This window comes from Rhea americana, unplaced genomic scaffold (assembly GCF_003343005.1).
Source record: "Rhea americana isolate MKP2758 unplaced genomic scaffold, rheAme1 scaffold_72, whole genome shotgun sequence".
Classification (NCBI taxonomy): domain Eukaryota; kingdom Metazoa; phylum Chordata; class Aves; order Rheiformes; family Rheidae; genus Rhea; species Rhea americana.
In genome coordinates, this window is record NW_028186890.1 from 1669548 (window position 1) to 1686240 (window position 16693).

Here is a 16693-nt window from a genome sequence, read left to right on the forward strand (position 1 = left end):
TGTTTGATATTGTGTACTTGTGTAAGTGAAAGAATGGATTGAAAATAGGCAAAGGAGGAGGAAATTTAACAATCTTCCAGTTTTCCTGAAGGAGGCTGGAACATGGTTGAAAAGTAGAAGAAGTAGAATCAGAACAGAGAAGTAGGATGAGAAGTTTGGAAGCCAGTGTTAATTAGCTGGCAACCTTTATGTCAGTAATGAAATACTGGTTCCACACGGACCCATAAAAGATCCAATGCAGACTACATATATACCTAAATATCTGGAGATTTTATTTTCCTGTGAAAGATATATGCCACAGGCAAAAAATACCATTAGCTCTCCCACTGGCCTGTTTAAAAGTGTATACACAAATCATCTATTAATACATTGGTGAATCAATAAGATATTAGTACAGGAAAATCTACTCAAACTGTGTAGATTGCGCTGTGAAAGGTTGCATTGGGTATTTCAATTGGTACCTTAAAAATACAACTAAGGACAAGTCAAATTCATCATCGTTCCAGAAAGTGGCTCAGAATAAGATTCACTTATAGTTTTCTGAATGTAACTTGTCCTTGAACAAACTTAAACATTGACTGAATTACAATCTGTTGCTGACAATCGTCATTGAAAACAAATTATGGCCCTTTCCTTGTCAGCTACCTGTCCAGAAAGGAGCAGCAATTCAGCTGTAGAAAACATAGTGGTTGTGAACTCTGACTTCCTCCTTAGCACTACATGCCCTAGAGATGGGTGAAAACAACAAATCAATAATGAGCATACTTGGGACAATCCGACAGTCACCTAGGATCCCTTGCTATTCATGTGGACGCCTGAGATAGATAGATTATTAGCACAAACATCTCGGAAGGATTCCTGACTCCTAAATATAATCCATCTAAAAGTTAAGCACCTTGTCTAAGTGAGTCATCAAGACTCCCTCTAAAATCAATGGAGAATTGATTCTAAAGGCAAATTAGTACCAATTTCAGTGGGAGCACATAGGTAGCATGACTCAGTGACTCAACCTCCAGATGTACTGAACTCTGCTTACTAGGGAACCTAAAAAGAGTAGTTTAAGCAAGATCATCTTAAACTTTTAGGTGCTTTTAGATGACACATGATATATGTTCTATACTCTCTATTTGCCGCTTCCAAAACTTCTGGGATTTGCTGATTTCTTTTCTTTTCTTTTCTTTTCTTTTCTTTTCTTTTCTTTTCTTTTCTTTTCTTTTCTTTTCTTTTCTTTTCTTTTCTTTTCTTTTCTTTTCTNCTTTTCTTTTCTTTTCTTTTCTTTTCTTTTCTTTTCTTTTCTTTTCTTTTCTTTTCTTTTCTTTTCTTTTCTTTTCTTTTCTTTTCTTTTCTTTTTTCTTTTCTTTTTTCTTTTCGTCTTAAAAAGTGTAAATATTCTTGTTTGTAAACATCATATTATTGAATCCCTTTGAGAGTGTTTTCTCCTCAATGATTTATATTCTAAGCTAAAGAGTTTTTCAATATGATTATTATAGTCAACCTATTTTATGTATAAACAGCCTAGGTTTGTAGTCAGGCAAAACTCTTCAATTATAGAGATAGCAATGGGGCAACATCCTATAATCCTTCTGTACTGAAATCTCCCTTGGAAGCTGCTAGCAGTGTGAGTGTGGTAGACTTTGAGATTAGGGACAAGACTCGAACAGTACTTAAATGTTTTAAGTACACAGAAGAATACAGGGAGGAAAAGTATTTTTAGTCAAACATTTCTGATAAAACAGAGGAAATATCAAAATACCTCATGTCTTCAATTTGTGTTCACCTATCTGTTAACTTGAAAAAGTAAAATGAAATTGTAAAAGTCTTAAGTGTTTCAAGTGTGTCATGCTAAATGGTTATATTTTGACTGACTTTCAAATTACTTAAATATTGTTTTCAAATCTTCAGTTTTRATTGACATACTTTCTAATTGTGCTGGAATTGTAAGTGAAACTTTTGTGAGAGGATTTTTTGTAGGTTTTAATTCTTGAAGCAAACATGGTTTAGATTTTAAGTAACAAATTATGGTTTAAATAGGAATTTCCTCCAAATATTAATTTGGTATAATCCCATCACAAACAACTGCCGTACCATAGTTGTCTGCAAAACTGAAATAGTAGCTATTTACATAGCTTTAGGATGCACTGGAACTTTATGGGTCCTCTAGCAGATGCTACGATGAGTTAATTGACGATCTGCAAGAAAATGATTCATGTTAAGCCTCTCATTTAACTTATAACAATAACGTAAGAGATTACATTAATATTGCTCCTAAACAATGGATAAATGCCACGCGGAGCGTTGTGTGCAAGCCTATTCAGAGTAATTAACAGGTGTGAAATGTTGTTTGCTGGGATAAGCCTCCCACTGTGCAGCCCTTTGTTGGCTGCAGGCTGCTTCCCTGCTGTATTATGGCTTCTAAATGAGTCAATTCCACTTTAATGTAGTATCTTACGCATGTTAATTCTTAGTACATTTGTTTATTTTTAAAGTAGTTGAGGAAATAACAGTGAACTTTTTTTTTTTTTTTTTTTTTTTTTTTTAAAACTGTATTTCTGCAGATTTCTTATTACCTTGCACCACTCCTGCCTGTTTTGCGGGGTTCTTTTTTCAGCAGCGTCCGCTTCAATTAAAAGGAAATGCTGTAGTAACTTGTAGGAGCATCAGTCTGACTCCTTAACTGTAAGACCAAAGCATGTTCTGAGGCTTAGAGAATCATGAATCTGCCCCACTGGGTTCTTACTCAGAATTATACAAGAAAAGTACAAAGAGTACTGGCAAGCCTGTGGAATTCTGCATCTACAGGCTCAGCTCTAAAATAAATTTTTTAATTTTGGCTTTGAAATTCTCATAAATCTTAGTAAATCCCAGTTGGGGTCATCTATAAAGACATAACAGCAACCCTGAGCTTAAGGTTTGGGGGTTTAGAAATTCAAATAAAATAACTTTTTGAAACTTAGATTTGAAATACTATTTCTGTGTTAATAGAAGTTCTTTGGGTTTTGATTTTTTTTTGGTCCCTTTATTTTAATTGCATCTCTTGCCTTCCACGTCATTGCCTATACCTCTGCTTAACATTTTCCTATAAACTCTTCTATTTTTTTTCCTACTATTTGCGTTTAAATTCGATTGAGAATAGCAGGTCCAGATATATAAATATTTTTTTCCTATAGATCTCTTTCACATAATTGTTAAGTTACAGAATCATTACAAATGCTTTTACATTTTAAAATTACATAAAAATAAAAATTAAAATGTTATTCTACTTAATTGTGATTCTGTTACTTTATTTTATAGAACCAAGATGACAAATGAATCCATTTATTTTAAACATCAGTGCTTTAAAGTACTTTATATTTCTTTTTCATTCCTTGCTAACATAGGTCTGAATGCCTCCAAAGAATGACATTTTACAGATTTAAGACCAGAAAGACAGTTAGATATCTGATCTCTTGTATAAAATCAAGAATTTTAACCACTGAGCTGAAAAATTGATTGCCCTAGCAAGAATACAACATCGTATATAATCTTGAAACTTCTTTTAACAAGGCATTGGGACCATCACTTACTCTTACRTTTTTAACTCCCTCTCATACTGACACCTGGGTAAATTCAGTTTGAAGCTTACAAGTATAGATAAGTGCTATTGTTCTTTTATTTCCCTACAAGCTACTCTAATACTAGTAATTTAATGTGGCTGAAAGCCTGATATTTTAGCCAATGTGTGGGCAGGAAATCTGCTTTTCATCGGTACCTCTGGCACCCATGAAATATTGGTTTCCTGATTTGGAACTGAAAATGGACTTTCCATACTCTAGTATAGTTAAAAAGCGTAATTCTTTCTCCTTTCAGCACACAACATCCTATACTACAGCAGAAGAGTTAAATTGTTCAATCATTCTATGGAAAAATTAAATATTGTCTTTCTTAAGTATTTTATTTTAGATGTTATTATTTGTCAGACAATAGGAAAGAATGTGCCTTTTTGTATGAAGAAAAAAAAACCACTAAGCTGCTACTACCCGCAGGTTTCCAGTTCTAGAGAGAAAAGAGATATTTATGACACACTGCCTTCTTTTCTTTTTTTCCAAAGTATCCGTTATCAGTGGACATTGTACAGTTTAGACATAAATTGGCTAGAATACTGTAACATGGACAAAACACTCAAAGCTCCTTACTAAGAGTTAAAATGTTGATCTAAATGAGGCCAAAGATAYTCAATTAGGGAGCTGAAATCCTCTTAAAAGAGAAAATTCTGCCTGTCTAGAAAGCAGCTTTTGGTTTGTTTAGTCAGACTTGAATGTAAATGTACTATTGGAGTGTTTAAATATTTGATAATATAGAAAAAGTTATTCTGCTCACATCTTCCTTTTTCTGTTTGCCCAGCATCTATCTTCCCTTTCTGTGTGTTTCTAATGCAGAAAAATCATATAAAATATTGCACAGACAAAAAAAAAAAAAAAANAAAAAAAAAAAAAAAAAAAAAAAAAAAAGATTTCTAAGGGGTAGCAATATTCAGATACATTAGCAATGTAATATTTTTGAGACTACTACTTACAATGATAATTGTCCAGTGAATCAGAGCTGAGCCGATCGTATCTAAATCCACCATCTTGAGCCTCTCGGACTGAATCTTACCAGCAAGAAGGTCACATCACTTTGTAACAGTCCTCTAGAGGCTGTTACGCCCATATGATTAATGAGTGCAAAGTGTGCCTTGTCCCACATAGAAAATGTTGAAGCTGGCTACCTGCATCTAAATCCTTCCCTCTGGATGAAGATACCTTAAAGTGGCATAATCAAATCTGACAAAAGAATCACTTCGATTTCTCTCTCAAGATTGAACCTTTTTCCGTTCATTTGGTGCTTAGGTTAACGACAGACCAGAGACCAATGCTATGACAACACAACATTTCTCTCAGCAGAAGTTAAGGCAGACCTGCAAAGTTTTGGGGTTCTAGTGCAATTGCAATATCTATGATGCTGGGCTCACCACCTGCCCTTGTGTAGTCCTCCTTGCCTCATAACACCTCTGCACAACTGCTCTCCAAGCTCCTTCACATAAGCAGGCAGTGCCACCTGACTGCCTTCATGGGGGCTGGAGACAGCTCCGTCCTCCTGTAGCGTCCTCCTATAGGATGCTCCTCTAGACATTGATGCCTGTCGAAATGGAGAGAGATCAATATTGATAGTCATCGATGCCTGGAGAGAGCAAAGTCAGGCAGAGAGGGAAATCTATAGGTCCATGGAGATGGAGAGGTATTGATGCCTATTGATAGCAATTAATATTGATAGATAGGGAAATTAATAGGCATTGATGGCTGTTAATATGAAGAGGTATCAATGGATACTCGTGGGTGGCTACTGAGAGCAAACTTGATGTGAGAGTGAAAAATAGGGATGCCTGTCGAGATCAAGAGGTATCAATGCCTATTGATAGGGATTGATATCAATACCAATTAATATCAGTCCCTATAGGTATAATGTCCGTAGGTATGGAAACTGAAAGGCATYGATGCTTGCTGAGATGGAGAGGTGCCCATGTCAATAGTCATGGATGCCCACCAAGAGCAAACTCAGTCTGAGAGTGAAATCTGTGGATGGCTTTTCAGATTGAGAGGTCTTGGTGACATCTTTAGATATGGTTCCATAGCTATATGTCTGGAAATCAATACTCATCAAAGTCTGYTGATATTATGAATGGTTAATGTTGACAGCAAGATCAGTCCAAGAGGGGAAGCTAGGGATGCCACTTGAGATGGAGCGTTATCAGTGGCCACCAGTAGGAATTCTATCGATAGTTATTCCTAACTATATCAGTGCCTATCAATTGGCAAGGCAATCTACAGGCATCAAAGCTTGCCAAGATCGAGAGGTCTCAATACCTATTGATGGGGACTGATGTCTATAGATGTGGTTCCCTAACAATACACATGGAAACTGATAATCAATGAGGCAACCTGATATTAAGAACAGTCAATGTTGATAGTCRGTGTGTCTTGAGAGCAAAATCAGGTGGAGAGGGAAAGCTGTAGATATCYGTGGAGATGAAGAGCTATCGATGGCTCTCAGTAAGAACTGCATCTCTTCCTTTACTGAATATTTTCCTCTGTTCTTCTCTTCCTCTTCCACATGACCTTGTGCTGTCTAAATCTCCCCTCTATAGTCCAAAAAGAAAGGAATGCACTGATGAACTAAAATCAACAAGCCTTAATCAGTCTGCCACATTCTTGGTCCTTGCTATCTTCAAGCCATCAGCTAGTACTAGAAGAAAAACTTGAGGGATGCTAGGCTGAACTTCAGGATTTTTCTCATCTCTGAATTTTGTGGTTTTTAGTATGGCTGTCAGGTATCATGATGATGACTTCATTAAAGAGAAAAGGAGAGGAGAAACTTTTATCCATTCTAACAAAACCCCTTGACATTAAGTAGAAATTCTTGCATTTCATCAAAGAGCTTTACTAATATTATTGGGCACTGCAGCATAAAATTCTTATTCATAACACTAAAAAGAGCTCAATGTGTGGTTAATATTGCACGTGAATTCCTCACCTTCATAAATTAATCCTGGTTACTTGCTCTAAATAAGAATACCCGATGCAACATGGTCACTGTTCCTCTGTGACTTGTGCATATTAATATGCCTTTTGAAGGAAAAGAGCTTCCTTGATATCCATTGAAATGCCTTCATTGTAAGTTTGAGAAAACGCCTTATGTCTTTTGCCATCTTATTGTAAAAGAAAAAAAGAACTTAAATGGTTTATGTGTCTCTTCTTGAATACAGATCCTCTGTAATCAGATAATAATACGGATATCCCACACTCTTTCTTCAAGGCCAAATGTTTTGAACTCCTGGAGAGCTTTCATACTGAATAGATTTTCTAATCCCTTGATATGTTCTCTGTATGATTTGAAGAATTTGAACATTCTTTGTATATACATGTTACTATATTATACAATTATATATAATTGTATATGTTATAGAATTATAAATTTATATGTTGTGACTGATGCTGGACAAAGCTGTTGTGAATATGGCTTTTCTCAACATAAAAATGATGTGTAGTGGATATATTACTATATACATTATATACACATTATATAGCATGTTAAGTTATTATACGTGTGTATATATGTGTGTGTATATGTATATAAAATATACATATATATTATAAAAGATTGATCTTTATTTAGGTTTAATTCGTCTCATATTTAATAATAGTTATATATTTTCCAGGCAATGCTCATGTGTTAATTCCTTATTTATAAAACCTGTATATTCTAGCTAGGAAAAGCAGGAAAAAAGGCTGTCAGAGCTATCTTTACCTTCCCTTCTTGCTACTTTTTATCAGTTGTTACTATCTCAGTCCCTTAGCTTGCCTGTGTGTGTGTGTGTATGTATATATATATATAATGTGTGTGTGTATCCTGTACATTCCAACTATTCAGAAGTGATTTATCAATAATGGCTTGTATGTGAAATGATGTATTGGTTAGTATCACCATGTAGAAATATTTTAGGAAACTATTTCCCTGGCTGAAATTATATCAGGAAGGTTAGCTGTGGTCAAAACCATGTTGAATATTCTTAAACATTTAGGCAATCAATAATTTACTCATTAGAATTTTTTTCCCAATCTCATGATTTCTTTTGGATAATTAACCTCATAATGAAAATTTTGTCATGATAAATATGAAATAAATAGATCTTTTTCCAATATATATGAGCGCTTTTAAATTTATATCTGGTAGTAGAGCTGATAATCATATTGCTGTTTCTGTTGAAAAATGAACATGTTCTTTGATTTMATTTTCTTTGTTAGTTGTTTTCATGAAATCATTTTGTGGAAATTCTTATGAAAGACATTCATATTTTGATTTTCCATGTGTCGTAGGAGTGAAGAAAAACCTAACCCCCTCTCATCTTTTTTTTTTTTTTAATTTTTCTCTCCACTTTCGTCTGGAATTCTTTCTCCTCACTTAAAAAAAAAAAGATAATGAAAGTGATCAAAAGAATTTTTTTTTCCTTTTGATGAAAGACATTTTCTACCAGAAAATGATACCAGTAGTAAAATTCCAGCTTGAGTCTGGAACCTACTTTACCAGTAATATTTGCTATGCAACTAAAGCAGAGTCTCTACAGTACCCAGAAAGCTTTTATGAAAGAGAAAATATATGTACGTTGGGAGGGGTGCTCTTGTTTCTCGTGCAAAGTTTTTCCTACATCATAGAGATACCACCACTAGCAAAAATATCCTGATTTCAAAGTCATCGTAGCTGTTTTAACATATCCTACTTAATTTTAAAACTCATTCTCCAATTTTCTTCTCATTTCCTCATCCTGCTTAAATCCTACTGTGCTCTGGAAGATGGGTAAGAATTACTGCCAAAAGTGATCATAAGAAGTGAAAATAGATAGTGAAATTTTGTCTTTAATAAAGAGTATTTTCACAATATTTGATAATGTCCTTTATATCCACCATAATATGGAACTACTAAGACTGGACACTTCTATCATCAAATGGTTGATAGCTGAATTTAGAATACGATATTCAGGGAGAGCGGAAATATTCTAGCTGGAATGTATCTCTGAAAAGATTGAAAATCTTTAGGAGAATCTCAGTAAGTTACCAGATTGTTGTCATATTTGTAAATAAACAGAATTATTTTKATAATATTTCAGCAGCATGTGACATTTATTTTAGCTGGAGATCTCGAATGAGCTCAAAGAACAGCTTTAGGGCTGAGCAGTGACTATATAAATATAAACACTGAGACAAACACGCAGATTTCCTCTCTATATCATAGGAGCACGTATTGTACCACTGCCAAAMTAGCAAGCTTTACATATATACAAGAGTGTCTTTATTTTTATTTTTGATTTTTAAACCAAAGGAGCTGACCTTATGAGCCTCTGGAATTTTCTTTGATAAACACGTTTCCAGTCTAGACTGCACGCGCATGTGCGCGCGTGCGCGCACACACACACACACACACACACACACACACAGAGTCTTTTAAAAAAGCTTGGCACATCTATTCTTTAAAGTTGCTGTGTTGCACTGAGGTAATCAAGTGTCCCATTCCAACTCAGTTTGATTTATTGGGACAAGCAGAATTGCTGACTACAGGAAGAAAAATATAATATTTTCCAGTACTTGGAATGTAAATCAGTTTAAATTTAGAATGTTTTTGAGTGACATTTTGTGTTGGAGAARTTGTTTGTTTTCTGTATTTTGGTATGGGTATTCTCCAACAAATTTGTGTTTCGGACAGTAAGTCCTGTAAGCATAACTATGGATACTGTGGAAAAAGCCTAATCTCAGATTTGCTACTGAATCAGTGTATTTTTGGAGCCTAGCAGAGCCAAACTGAGTTTGAGAAAATTCTGTCTGAGGTCTGATCCATTTCTGCTGCAGGACTAAATTTAAGAAGATTACTGTTTACGAAAAAAATCAATGCTAGTCTTCAGAAGTGCAGCTGACTTTTGTGGCAAACCGTACCCATTCCAGTGTCTTGAACAGTAAGTAGAGGGATGAGTTTATTTGACATCATTTAAGTGGTGATAAGCATAAGGGAGAAATTTAGTCTAGTGATACAGTTTTCCCAGAGGCCCTCATTAGTCTAGGAGTCCGCTCTTTCAGGAATCAATTCAGAGTATACTTTATTCAGAGTGCAAGTACTTAAGCGAGTTCTTAAAACTCCTGGTCAGGAACAGCCCAGCTGGGAACCCGTCTCTTCTCTAGCTCCAGAATTATTCCAGGCACATCAGCTTCCTGGGCTAACCGTTATAATTACCTTGTCAAGATATGTAGATACTTTTATACACCATAACATGGCAGGGTGCTCGTCTTCTAGAAGATCCCTAAGGGCAGCAAAGCTTGAAAGTAGAATTAAAATGGAAAGATCAGGATCAACAGTAATGCAACTTTAAATCTGCAGAGCTCAGAATATAATTGCTTTACTGCTCTTCCTCAATTTTCTATTACTCTCCTCGTAGTGCTTAATGGTCCACATCTAATGAGAAATGCTAGTATCTAGATCTTGTCAGTGACGTGGGGCTGTACGTGGTAGGATGGGCCACCATACCACTTCCTGAGCAGGCCTGTTGCTCTGCTGACTCAAGATTGCTTCCTTCTTGCTGAGGGACAATCTGTTTTTAGGAAGACTGAAGAACTGTACTCTAGTCATATCTTGAAACATTCCAAACAAAAAAAACCCAACGCATATGAAGCTTGATGTTTATTTCAAGCCTAGAGAAAAACTTAGATTCTAAGTAGTATTTAACAGCCAATCTGCTCTATTCATATATGCAGTTCCTGAGGGCAGCTTTAAGAGGAATCACTTAGTTCTGATACGTAAAGAAAGACTGAAGTCAGCACCAAATTTCTGTTTCTACCAGTCCTAGAATGGAGGAATGAGGAACAAATTTGCTCTAGTCTCCATCTTGTGGCTCAAGAAACTGCTTTTCTATAGGGGTCTGTGTGAAATCCATAGCTGAGTTCATAACACAGAAGCAGTATCTAGCTGAAGTGATAACTCAGAAAAATAAATAGCAGAGCAACCTTGCTCTCAGTGCAGAATATAATTCCTACATATTTATTGGAAAAAGCCTTAATGGAAGGTTACTTCTGCTGATATATGAGTTAAAGTGGTACTTTTGTATTTTTGTGGTTATAACACTGGTTGTGAACATAGGACTGCTACTGCAAGGCGATAAAACTGCTGTTTTACATTTACCATACCAAGGTGGCAGCTAGCTATAGGGCAAAAATATCATCAGTGTTAAACCTTCAGAATTTACCACAGTGACTGGCAAACGAAGCTCTTGCTATTACCAAAAGTATAGTTTTTCAGAGTAAACTGAACTGCTTTTGTATTTCAAAAACTTGGGAGTTGAAATCTCTTCTTACCTGAATTTTCACAATCTGTTTAAATTGTTATGTAGTCAAAGCAGACGCCTGTGACACCTCTAAGTTACCGCTGCACTATGCAAGATAGAATTAATATTAGTGTGCCCTGAACATAAAGAACTTGAACATAAAGATACTAAAATAGTGTTGCTAACAATAGTGTGTAAGTATGTGGTAACACTGTGATAGCATAGCGGAMACAATGTCTAAGCATTTTACACAAGTGTGTGAGCAGTGTGACCACCATCAAGGTGTGAACCATTAAGGACCACAGCCCTGAGAAATAACTATCACATCACAGCTAATTTGGGACATGAATGTTCTGTGATGAATCAATCTAGTAAAAATTTGCTTTAAATTTTAATCCTGGCACGATTTATCGACCGTCTAAACATTTCCATCACAATGATATGTAATTGCCTTACTGCCTTTATGATACACATTTCCTAACTTACATTCAGGTACAACATCCAGATATTTTGTTCCCTGCTTCCTATTTAATCCACTTACTTACCTTCAGTAAGGTGTCCTTATTTTCATACTGGATCATTCATGAGAGCAAAACACATTCATGTAAGCTGTACCTTTTTTCCAGGTCTCCCTAACTCGTTCTTAGTGGCGTTTGGCTCTACAGGAATGGCAAATGGATATATCCTTCCTGGAGTAACACAGTTAACCAAAACTGTAGGTTCCACCAAGTTCAGAGAAGTACAAAAAGATTTATAGTCCCTTTTTATCCTGCAGTGTGATGATGATAATAGGAAAGACAGAAAAAAGTGTTAACAAGTAATTCTTTAGCCACAGATCATTTAGGTCGTAGTGTTGCAGACTGATTTCTTTAGCAAAGGCTACTCTGAGTAAATGAAGAGCCTTTATTGCTATTAGTGGCAATAGTGGCCACTATGGCTATTAGTGTACTTGATAAAGAAGATTACTGTTTCATGCCTCTCTGTGTTAGCAGCCATAAATGATCACAAAGTGTGAAGGCCAATAAATAGGAAAGTGGCTGTTTTGTAAACACAAGGGATATGGGATGCTCTCCTATAGCTGCAACTGTTTGAAAAATGTGTTTAATAAAGCCTCACACATTTTTAAACTGATTAGTATTTTAAGACACAATTCAACGGCAAAGGTACGAACCACTGAGCATAGTGGGAGGTTGTATGTTCAGCTTCTTAAATAAGTCATCAGTCACTTTAGAATGGTTGTTGGAAGGCTATATAAAACTAGATTTTGTGCCTGATTATCCTCCCACAAAATATGTATATGTTTTTGTGTGTATCATTGTTTTTTACTGAACAGAATGACTGTCAAACACATTTTTTCACATGCTTCCTTATGACCACAGTTTACCATTACTTTAAACTTAGACTCTGCTAAGTTTGTCATGCAATGTGCATGGAAATGTGTTTGGATTATATTTGGAAATGTGTTTTTTCCAAGTTCATAATGTGAAAAGAGCATAGGTATACTTTATTAGAAGAGTAGCAGGCAATCTGCACAAAGAAGAGTATCAGCTCTGGGACAGATGGGATTTTTGGAACTGTTGTGTGAAATAGCTTTTATTCTTAAGGCTACAGCCAGAGGCTCCTTAAAAGATTTACTCTTCAAGCCCTTCTTCCCTAATATGCAGTACTTGTGTAAATGAAGATCTAAGTTAATCTTGTTCCAATTTGATTTTGTCTACAAGGTCTGGGAACTTCAAAGCTGTGGTTTACTTCCCTAACTGAAATAGTCTGTCGTCTCCTTTGTCCAGCAACTTTTGTTGCTTGGATGCCTCCTATGCACAAATACATCTGTCTTTCTATGCCCTTTTGGTGGTCACACTGCTCACACTTACATGAAGTGCTTACATGGTGTGTCTGGTTATACGATTACAAAATATTTATATAGAACAAAACAGTTATATACTGTTATTAGTAACACTATTTTTGTACACTTATACTTGGGCTCAAGGCACACTAATACTAATTATACCCTGCTTAGCACACTCATAATTTATAGGTGCCACAAGCCTCTGCTTTGGATACACTCTTGCTGTGTTTCTTCTGCCTTTGACATTCAAGATCGTGTTTTTAAAGGTATTTCAATGTTTAATATCCACTGAGATACATATTTTAAAAACATGTCTTTGAATCTCAGATTTTCCATTGTGGCTTCTTTTTTTAAGGACTAAACGACACTACATATTTAGCCATCTATCCTAGGATTCCTCTTGCCTAACTTACTTTAGCTTAGATTAGACATCTTATTTTTAGATGACTATTCCCTTATGCTTCATCCATAGTCAATGGAAAGAGAGGCACAACAAGAAGTGATTCATCTCTTCCTAAAATAGATGCATCAAGTAGGTGGGTTTCATCACAAGTAACCACAACTTCAGCTGAAAAGAATCTAATTTTGATAAGAAAGGACAGAACTATGCATGAAAGACGACTAATAAGGCTTTTGACCTTTGCAGAGCATACTGAAGTATATGTAGAGTAAGACTATGCATTATATCGGTCTCTATCATTTGGCATGTGGTAATGCTCGATTTTCATTTTTGCACTGAATAAATCATATGCTCTGCTATTTCAAGAAGCARATGAATGATACTGCTTTTTTAAGGTTTATAAAATGGATCCATAACTAACCCTTACGCTAGGTATGGACAATTAGTTTAGTAAAAAGGCATTTGCTATCAAACTATTTCAAATCCCAAATTAATGCAGAAATCAAGAGTCTATTCATTTGTTGTCTTCCCAATACCACTGTTACTACTACTGCTGGTGTCTTTGATAAAACCAGAATGTGTAGATAAAGGTTGCACGTAGATTCTCATCAAATGAGTAGCTTGAAATGTTGCTGGCTCTGCATAGAGACTAGCTCTCAGAGAGGCTTTCACCCATTCTCTAAGCTTAAGAAGTTTAGATAAATGAGTTACTTAATGCTAAGGCTGCAAGAGTTATTCTTCACTGGAAATAAAAGGCAAAGAAAGTGATAAAAATGTAGACAAGTTTTACCAGGGAACTGATTCTTTTTCCTGCAGAAAAAAGAATAATTAATTAGTATCCAGTGTAGCCTAAGACAGATAATTCAGATTCTACCAGGGTGAAAGTATTTATACTTTTATTTCTGCCTTTTAAAACTTAAATAAAAAACTCCAGGTCATAGTGCAGTTCTGTAGTATTGCACTACAAAATACTTTCTCAGATGAGAGCAAATGAGGTATTTTTAGGTACTATTACAGCAAAGTATTACTAGATACCATTTCCTACGAAATGATTTCTGCTTTTGAACAAGACAGAATTCTTCATTTCTTTACTGCAGCTTGACATGTTTGAGGTTTTGTTCTGTTTTGCTTTTTCTGGACTGCTGGCAAATCCTCAGTGCATGAGAATTGTGCACGGAATCTGATTCATGTATTGTACAGAACTTAGTGGATATTCGATAAGTAAATATAGAGATGCCTCCCTACCTTACTGGGTGATCAGAGTCTCTTCAAGTCAAATTTCCACTGCAGTATGCATTTTAACCTTTTAGCTTAAATTAGCTTAGAGATCTGTACTATAAACATTAGGAACAGTATGACTAGAGAACGAACGGGAATGGCAGGGTGTAAAAACACAAGAAGGAATGGTAGAAAGAGTGGATGACACCTAGGTCATTAAGAGCATGGCACATCTAGAAACAGTGTCTCAGGACACCCAGATCTGGAAAAGGAGAGAAGCCAAAAATGAGGGACAGTTTCTACTTCCTTTTGCCCCTGTTCTTCCAGGAATATTTTCTTCTATCGCCCTAAATCTTTGGTCTTGGTCTTCAGAGAGTTTCATCAATATTTTGTTTTTCTTTTTCTTTCTTTCTTGGTCACAGTTGCACCCTTCCTCTTGTATGAATTGTTTAAACTCAGGCAAAGGTCTCACCAATTCCAGCTAAACAGAACTAAAAACATATTTAAATATTATTTATCACTTAACATTTTTTTTATCAATGTTTTTAAATATATTGTCTATGACTTTTCAGGAATTAGCAGTGACCTGTATGCATGTCTTAGCTCTATATACTTACCAAGTCATTCTCAAATTCTATGGTTAAAATATGTGACCAAGTCGAAAGTCCAGAAGACAGTTTTAAAGAATATATCGAAAATTTCACAATTGCTTGCTGTCATTGCACTCCACACTGTTACATATGTCTTTTTCTATCCATTGGGAAGAACCAGCAACATGAACACTGTGGATCCAGAGCTGACGTACTGAATTCACCCTTGTTTTCATGTTCAGGGCACAAAAGGTGGAATGAACGTGGCAGGTTGGAGTTATATAAATCATGTTTCATTCAGATTCAGTGTCTGAAGCACCAAATGCCAAATTCCTAATGGCCTTACGTGTTTGTTACATTAATATTCATTTGCTTTAGAGAACAAGGGTAGTGTCCAGTGTGCAAACAAAATGTTACTCTGTAGTAGAGTGGACGTTATGTGAAAAGACAAGTAGTTTGTTTTCATATTGTTTATCAACTCTTGTTGTAGAATCTGCTGAATCCAGTCTGTGTTCCTGCTTTCATCAGGCTACAAAGAAATTTGGGCCAGTCTCTGTGACAAATACTTGAGAGGCAGTGGAAGAGCAGAACCACATGTGTGTGCCATCAGAGGGGTCTGAGTCAAACCRGAAAGGCCAGTTATCCCTGCCTGCCACCTGCTTGCCTGTTAGGTGCTGAAAATTGCTGGGGATATCGTAACAGAAGTTAACTCCTTCCTCAAAGATGAAAGAGTTTAGTGCAGGACTTTTAAGGCTCCTATTCCCTGAGGATTTTCCGTAAAAAGGACAATATGAATAGGCTTGAGAAGAGGTAGGCCTTCAATCAATGGTGTGAAGTGGGGAGGTGGACAAAGTCAGATATAAAGAAAATAATTAGGGCTTAAGTCTTTTGGACGCTTTTTTTTTTTGTATACTCAGATCTCCAAAAGAGAAGCAAAAAATGATAAAAATTTGGTTGTAACCAACCCGAGTGTGATAGACTCGGTGGCTCTTTGTCTTTTCTCCAGATTTTTCAGCTGAGGAATCAGTTATCAGTTTCCTAGCTGGCGTATATTATCAAATATTGGACTATCTGAACATAAGTTCTTAAACAGATTTTAAATGACTCAACTAGAACACAAATTGTGTGCCTTATGTCACCTTCCAGTGAGAAAACAAATGATAATCTTTCATGATTGCTTATTCTGGTAATTATTTATATTTACCTGCAGTGAGTTATTCATGGAAAAGACCATAGTCTTCATGCATGCAGAACATGTAAGTTTTATTGGTTCGTAAACATTCTTTGATGCATAATTTGGCTAATATACCAGGTCTAGCACCATTATAATGCAACAGGTAACGAAATAGTGGATAAAACAGCTGCACACACCTTTATGTCTCTAATTCTGTTTACTTATTTCAACTGAGAGGTTAGAGCTACCAAATTGTTTGATTAGCGTCCAGACAGAAATAATTAATTAGGCTTTCTTCTCATTTAATTGTATAACATTTTGAATGAAAATAAAGACTTTCAGCTTACATTTAAATTTTATTTGACATCTGAAAATATAAAAAAATAAATAAAAAGTCCACTGTTATTTAGCCATTAAATAAATGTTCCCGTTGATTTAATTTTCTCATGTAAAAGAAAAGAGAAAACAAAAAAATTAATGAAACTATTTGCATACAGTTACCTTGGCAACAAAAGTTGCTGAAATCACAGGAGTCTGCTGTAGAATCTTTTAAATCCTTTAAACACATAATTTCTTAAGCCTAATCAAG